Below are 7,500 nucleotides of genomic sequence, written 5' to 3'. Positions count from 1 at the left end.
CTCTCTTCCACTTCTCTCCTTCCTCTTCTTTTTCTTCCTCTCCTCTCTTCGTTCGACCACTTCTCTCCCCTTCCTCTTCTCTCTCCCTTCCTCCACCTCCTAACTCTATTTACCTCCATGTTTTCCCTTCCTCTTAACAGCTTTTCCTCATTTTCTTTTCCTCCTCTCTCTCTCTCTCTCTCTCTCTCTCTCTCTCTCTCTCTCTCTCTCTCTCTCTCTCTCTCTCTCTCTCTCTCTCATCACTTCCATTTTTCTTCCCCCTTCCTCCTTGTGCTTCTCTCTCTCTTTCTCGCTATCTATCTATCTATATCTATCTGTCTATCTATCTATCTCTATCTATCTACAGTATCTGTCTATCTATCTATCTATATCTATCTCTGTCTATCTATATTTACTTCCCGTTTTCCCCGTACTCTTCCCGGTTTTCTAAATCCCCTCTTTCCTCCTTCCCCTCTCTACTTCCCTCCTTTTTCCCCCTCTTCCTCTCCTCTCCTGCCCTCCATCCCCTCCCTTTTTTTTCCAGTCTCTCCCTCTCGTCTCCTCCCTCCTCCCTTCTTCTTTTCTTCCTCTTCCCTCTCGCGTTTCCCCTTCCTCTTCATCTTCTTTATGCTTCTCGTTTTCTCTTCCCTTCTTCCTCCTCTATTTTTGGCACGACTTGTTAGACCTGTACAGTACATCATCATCATCATCACTACCACCACTTTCGTTATCAGTGTCATCATCACCATCATCATCGTGACAACCACCGCCATCATCACCACCACTATCCCTACCATCATCATCACCACCGCCACCACCACCACCATCATCACCATCACCACCATCACGACCACCATCACTACCACCATCACCATTATCACCACTATCACCATCATCATCATCACCACTAATACCACCCTCTTCCTACGCAATATTAACGCGAGAGAGAGAGAGAGGGAGGGAGGGTGGCGCCATCTGTTGCGCGTAGGGATAGATGGTCCTGGGAAATAAAAATCTTACACCCATTATCGGATACGCAGATAAATGAATAAATAAATAAATAAAGACTTGTACCTTTGCTAATAGACTTTATATTCCCAGTCCCGAAAGTCGAATTTATTAGCAATTAAACTTTAAATAGCGTCCTTCTTCTTCTTCTCTCTCTCTCAGCTGTATAAAATCGCCATGGGATTGAAAAGACCAACAACCCAATTTGCAACCTTAATGCAATCTAGGTTACTGCGGGGTTATTGCAAAGGTAAATGGGCGTATTGCAAAAGTAAATGGACATACTGCAAAGGTAAATGGGTGTATTGCAAAGGTAAACAGGCGTATTGCAAAGGTAAACGGGCGTATTGCAAGGGTAAATAGGCGTATTGCAAAGGTAAATGGCGTATTGCAAGGGTAAATGGGCTTATTGCAAAGGGGTAAATGGGCGTATTGCAAAGGGGTAAACGGGCGTATTGCAAAAGTAAATGGGCGTATTGCAAACGTAATTAGTGCAATAGTCGTTTCATCTCTAATTTGCAGGAGACGATAATACTGCAGCGATCTATTTGAATGCATCTTTCTGTGTGTGTGTGTGTGTGTGTGTGTGTGTGTGTGTGTGTGTGTCCGCGCTCACCGTCTCAAGATGCATGTCGCAATTTCTTAGGTCAACTGATAAGACTATAGATGAGGTGGGGCATCCTAGCATTAATTGTTGCCTATTCCTTATCTCTTATCAGTCTGTTATCTAATCTCGCCTTATTATTGTTATCAAAAGCTATGTTGACGCTTCACAAACTATGATAACGATCGCCCAAAATTTCGTTATACAGATCCGCTATGTTATAACTTCACATTATAAAGAAATTGGATATGATATAAAAAGAAAAACAAGTACATACGGAAAACACACACAAAAACATACACATACACAGATACACAGACATACACATACATAGAAGACACACAGACATACACATACAGACACATACACAAAGCAGACACAAACAAATATACACAAAAGACACATACACAAACACACACATACACATACACACACAAAACAGGCCGTAATGGAAGTAGGTTGCATCGTTTACCGCCTGACAGTGTATTAAATTTTACTAGCAGCCTAAGCCCGACTCCTGCCTTGTCCCTCGAAAAGCAACCCACCCACAAAGTCCACCCTCCTAGCCACCTCCCCACCCATCCACCCACAAAGCCCTCTCAACACCTACGCGGACATTCCACCGCACTCAGCTGTGATTATAGTTCCGACTAAGAAATTCTGCACGAGAGAAAGAGAGAGAGAGAGAGAGAGAGAGAGAAGAAGAAGAAGAAGAAAGGAAGACGAAAAGGAAGAAGAAAAGTGGATTTTTTTTAACTAATTAAAAGGGCAAAACAAGAAATGAAAAAGTTGATATGAAAGTTGAATGAAAACTCTCTCTCTCTCTCTCTCTCTCTCTCTCTCTCCGGGGTGCTATCCTATTCTCAAACTTTTGTAATTAGAGAGCAAGTCTTCCTCATTACTAATAAAGCCGAACCGCCTAATAAGGACCGTAAAGTCAGTCTGGTCTTGTATCTGTGTAACTACCTTTATTTCTCTCTCTCTCTCTCTCTCTCTCTCTCTCTCTCTCATTTTAACCCTCCCCCTACGCACCACCTCCACAGAAAACGGGATTATGAAAAAATTAGGGGCTACTGACGCGTTTTTTTCCATTTTCTCCAAATAATTTTCATTCCCTCCCAAAATAAACTTCTAATCATATTTTGTTTATTTCTTCTATCCTCTAATTTTTACACATTTTCTTTAATTAATTATTCGTGATTACTGAGTTTTTCGGGACAATTTTTAGTTTTATTTTCAGTTTGGGAGATTTCTCTCTCTCTCTCTCTCTCTCTCTCTCTCTCTCTCTCTCTCTCTCTCTCTCTCTCAGTAGTAGAAGTGGTGGTTGCCCTTCTCCTGCAGTCCACCATGTTCCTTTCGGGGGATAGGGAGGGAGAGGAAGGCGACAGCCAGACACCACAGCCCCGCATCTGTGTCACCGCACGTAGGCGCCATCTCCAGGCCCAAAGCACACAATTTACACTACAGTAGGGAGCAAGAGTGTTTGGCAGAGGAAGAATGAGTGTATTGTGTGTAAATGAGAGGGATGGTGTAGGAGGGAATGTGTGTGTGTGTGTGTGTGTGTGTGTGTGTGTGTGTGTGTTTTGGTTAGGGTTGTTCTATAAAGATTTTGATAAGGATGCTCTGTACATTATTATTATTATTATTAAGCAACGTTGGGTCTGGTTAGTACTTGGATGGGTGACCGCCTGGGAACACCAGATGCTGTTGGCATCCCTACGTCAAGTGGGGTTGGTGGAGGATTAGTGCCCCTCCCTGTAAAACAATTAACTCTAAGCCCTTGGCCACCCTGTCTGGGATACATGGCGTCTGGCAATGAATGAATGAAAAAAAATGATTATTATTATTATTATTATTATTACCTAATAAAGGAAGTGTGGTAGGTCTTGACTTATAAATAAGATGTAATTAAGAAAATAATATTAATGGCGCAGTATCTATTTTTATCTATTTCTATACGTCATTACGCCTTCACATCCCCATCAGCAGCGTAGGGGCCCAAGGCTAGGCTACTCTGTCCAGTCGCTCGTCCCTGAATGGCTTGGGATGGTGATAGCAATCTAGGCTACTCAAACCAACCCTTCCATTTGAACCCTCTATGAGCTGAATTTGTTTACTCTCTCTCTCTCTCTCTCTCTCTCTCTCTCTCTCTCTCTCTCTGTGTTATATGTCTACTACCCAGCGTGATCAATGGGTCACAGGAAACCACTTGGCCCAGTCATCAGAAGGGAGCACTACATCGAGTGAGTGGATGATGGCCGCTCTTACCTACCACTAACTTCAATATTCTAAGGATCTAATTAGAGTTTTTAAATACGATACTAAAAAAAAAAATATATATAATAAAACAGTAAGAGGCGGCTAAAGAATTTCTCCTTTGATTCTCTTACCCATAAGATAGAGTATTTCGAAAACTCTGGGGGCTTACTAAAACAAATAAATAAATAAATAAATAAATAAAAATCGTCCGCCAACAGCAACAATACGATAGAAGACGTCTTAGTACTGAAGGGATTTTCGTCCTTCCGTCGCACTTACTTCACATAGCTCATTGGCGGGAAAAAGAGTGCTACAACTCTATAATCCTTCCTAGCACTTCTTCGTGACTAGCATTATATTCCAGTATCAATATATTCCCACAATTCAACGCTGAAGGTGGAGAGGTGGCACTTTTAGGCCAAGTTAGAGTGAAAAGCGTAGAGGGATAATTTTTTGTATACATTTTACGCATCAGTGATTTGTTTACATATGGCCGTACGCAGGCGGGGGTTATCGTACATCTGGTGACGCGGAGAGACTGCGGACTTCCAATTTGTTTTCTCCTTTGTGCTGCGTCTCTTCTTTCTGCTTCCTTGTCCTGCGTCGCTTCTTTCTGCTTCCTTGTCCTGCGTCGCTTCTTTCTGCTTCTTTGCCCTGCGTCGCTTCTTTTTTGCTTCCTGTTGTCTTTCTGCACGAGTGTTGGGTTAGACAGACAGCGACAGTGTTTATTTACTTATTTATTGATTATTATTATTATTATTATTATTTGACGTATCGTATTTAAATATAATATCATCCCAACTCTAATAATAATAGTAATAATAATAATAATAATACATAGATCACATGCTTCTTGATTTGTTTACTCCTAAAAATAAAATATAAATATCTTTAACTGGCCACTGTAAAAGTTGATTATCTTATCCTTGAGAGAGAGAGAGAGAGAGAGAGAGAGAGAGAGAGAGAGAGAGAGAGAGAGAGAGGAAAGGAGGGGTAGGAGGAGGGGGAAGTAAGATGATGGAGAGATAGAAGATGGAAGAAGAGGAGGTAAGAAGAAAAATAACGACAGGAGGAAGGGGAAAGGAAGACAGGATGAAGGAGGAGGAGGAGGAGGTAGTAGAGGGAAGGGAGGGGGAGGGGAAGCAGAGAGAAGGAAGGGGAAGAAAGGGAGGGGGAGGTGGGAAGGGGAAGGACGGTAGGTATATGGGAAGGGATGGGGGATGAAAAGAGAGAGAGAGAGAGAGAAGGGGAGGTGAGATGGGGAAGGGGGAGGGAGGAAGTCGAGATAAGAGGAATGGGGGTGGGGCAGGGAGGAGAGGGAGGAAAGGGGAGGGGAGGAGAGATTGAGATGAGGGAAGGGGAGGGGAAGGGAGGGGAGGGGGAAGAGTTTTGCAGCCCATTATCACAACTTCCCCTCCCCCTCCAGTCCTTCCCCGCTCCCTCCCCCTCCATCTCCCTCACCCACATATACATTTCCCCTTACCCTTACTCTTTCCCCTTCCCCTCATCCTTCCCCTCCCCTCCATTCTCTCTCCCTTCCTTCTTTCCTTCCTCTCTCCTCTCACTCTCCCCTCCGTCCCCTCTTCCCTCACTCTTATATTCCCCTTCTCATCTTCCTCGCCCACATATTCAACACTTCTTCCCCTTCCCCCTCCTCCTCCCTCTTCCCCTCTCCTTCCCCCTCCCCTTCCCCTTCCCCTCTTACCCTCTCCCCCTCCCCTCTGCACTGTATGACTTGATTTTTCTTGTGGTTAAAACTCAGCACAATTTGGTTTCACTTCGTCCTCTCCTATTAAATTTCCTTCATTGTTTTATAGCTGTCAGACTCATAAAATAGATACCATAGAAGAAAACCCATTAAAAAAAGACTCGAAAGGACTTATAAGATCTGTTGCTGTTTGTATTCCTTTGTATTCCATTGCGCTCATTTGAACTCCCACCATGGCAGCTTGTAAAAAAAAACCGTTGATTTTAAATACTTGAAATAAATAAATAAAACGCTTTATTCCTTCATTACGAGGTCGGTATTCATTTTTATTCATTCTCTTGCAAAAAAAAAAAAAAAAAAAAACAGCTCCTTTACTACCAGGTCGGTTATTTATTTTTATTCATTTTCTTGTAACCCCCCCCCAAAAAAAAAAATACTCAGCTCCTATATTACAAGGTTTCTTATTCATTTTTATTGATTCTCTTCCCCGACAACGTTATTCACAGCCATACAAACGCCATCTACCCAGGAAACTGCCGAAAACGTATCGCCTGGAGAATTTGACGGCTCACTGGCCCGGAGGAACATTTCTTGACGGCCGACCACCACCTGTACCAGACACGTTCTGACGCGTTGCATACCCTTTCACACCGATGACGTCTTTTATATTTTTTTTCTTGCCTCTCCTGGACTATTTTATTCGATTTAGGGAGGAGGTGAGTGAGGGGGAGAGGGAGGGGGAGACCAAGGATGAGATGGTGGGAGGGAAGGAAGAGAGGTGGAGGGGGGGAGGGGGAGACCAAGAATGAGATGGTGGGATAGAAGTGAGGTGAAATGGAGGGGGGAGGTGGATGGGTAGATGGAAGGAAGAGAGGTGGAGGGGAAGGGGGAGGAGGAGACGAAGGTTGAGATGGTGGGATAGAAGGAAGTACAGTAAGATGGAGGGTGGAGGGGCAGGGGGAGACCAAGGATGAGATGGAGGGATGGAAGGAAGAGAGATGGAGGGGGAAGAGGGAGGAGGAGACCAAGGATGAGATGGAGGGATGGAGTGGTGATAAATGAAAGAGGGAGGTGTGAAGTGGAGGGACGGCAGCTAATGACAGTAACAAAAATGCATTCAATCTAGAGTGAGCATTAACTCTCTCTCTCTCTCTCTCTCTCTCTCTCTCTCTCTCTGCCAAGCCTACCCACGTTTTTTTTTCCTTCCCCGTTACTACCCTCAGGATAATTACATGTAAGTGAACTTCTGTGACCTGATTAATTTTTGTTCATCATTATCACCACCTTCTTCTTCTCCTCCTCCTCCTCTTTCTTCTTCTTCTTCTTCTCCTCCTCCTCCTCCTCTTTCTTCTTGTTCTTCTTTCTTCTTTTTTCCTTTTATCATTCTTCTTCGCCTTCTTCTTCTCCTCTTTCTTCTTCTTCTTCTCTTCCTCCTCCTCCTCCTCCTTCTTAATCATCATCACTTTCTTCTTCATATTCTTCATTTACATACCTAATACGTTCTACTTAATATATCTCTTTATATTCTTTATCTTTTATCTTCTACACCTGGGATGATTAGGAGGGGGACGGGTGGGGGAGGCAAGGGGAGGGGGAAGGGGAGGGGAATGGCAGAGGCTACGATGCAAGGGGAGAGAGGGAGGGGGGAGAGAGAAAGGGGAGGGAGGGGAAGGGGAAGGGGAGGGGGATGGCAGAGGCTACGATGCAAGGGGAGAGAGGGAGGGGGGAGAGAGAAAGGGGAGGGAGGAGGAGGGGAAGGGAGAGGGAAGAAAGAGGAAATAAAAACAAAGGAAAGGGGAGAAGGGGGAGGGAGGATGATGATAAGGAGGAAGGAGGGGGAGGGGGAGGCAGGGAGAAAAGGAGGGAGGAGAGGGAGGGGGAGGCAGGGAGAAAAAGATAGAAGATGATAGAGGGAGTGGGTGGATGATGAGAAGGGAGAGGG

The sequence above is a fragment of the Coenobita brevimanus genome, chromosome 24 (assembly GCF_032717465.1).
Source record: "Coenobita brevimanus isolate Jiangsu-jjx chromosome 24, ASM3271746v2, whole genome shotgun sequence".
In the NCBI taxonomy this organism is placed as follows: Eukaryota; Metazoa; Arthropoda; class Malacostraca; order Decapoda; family Coenobitidae; genus Coenobita; species Coenobita brevimanus.
This window is presented reverse-complemented; position numbering follows the sequence as displayed.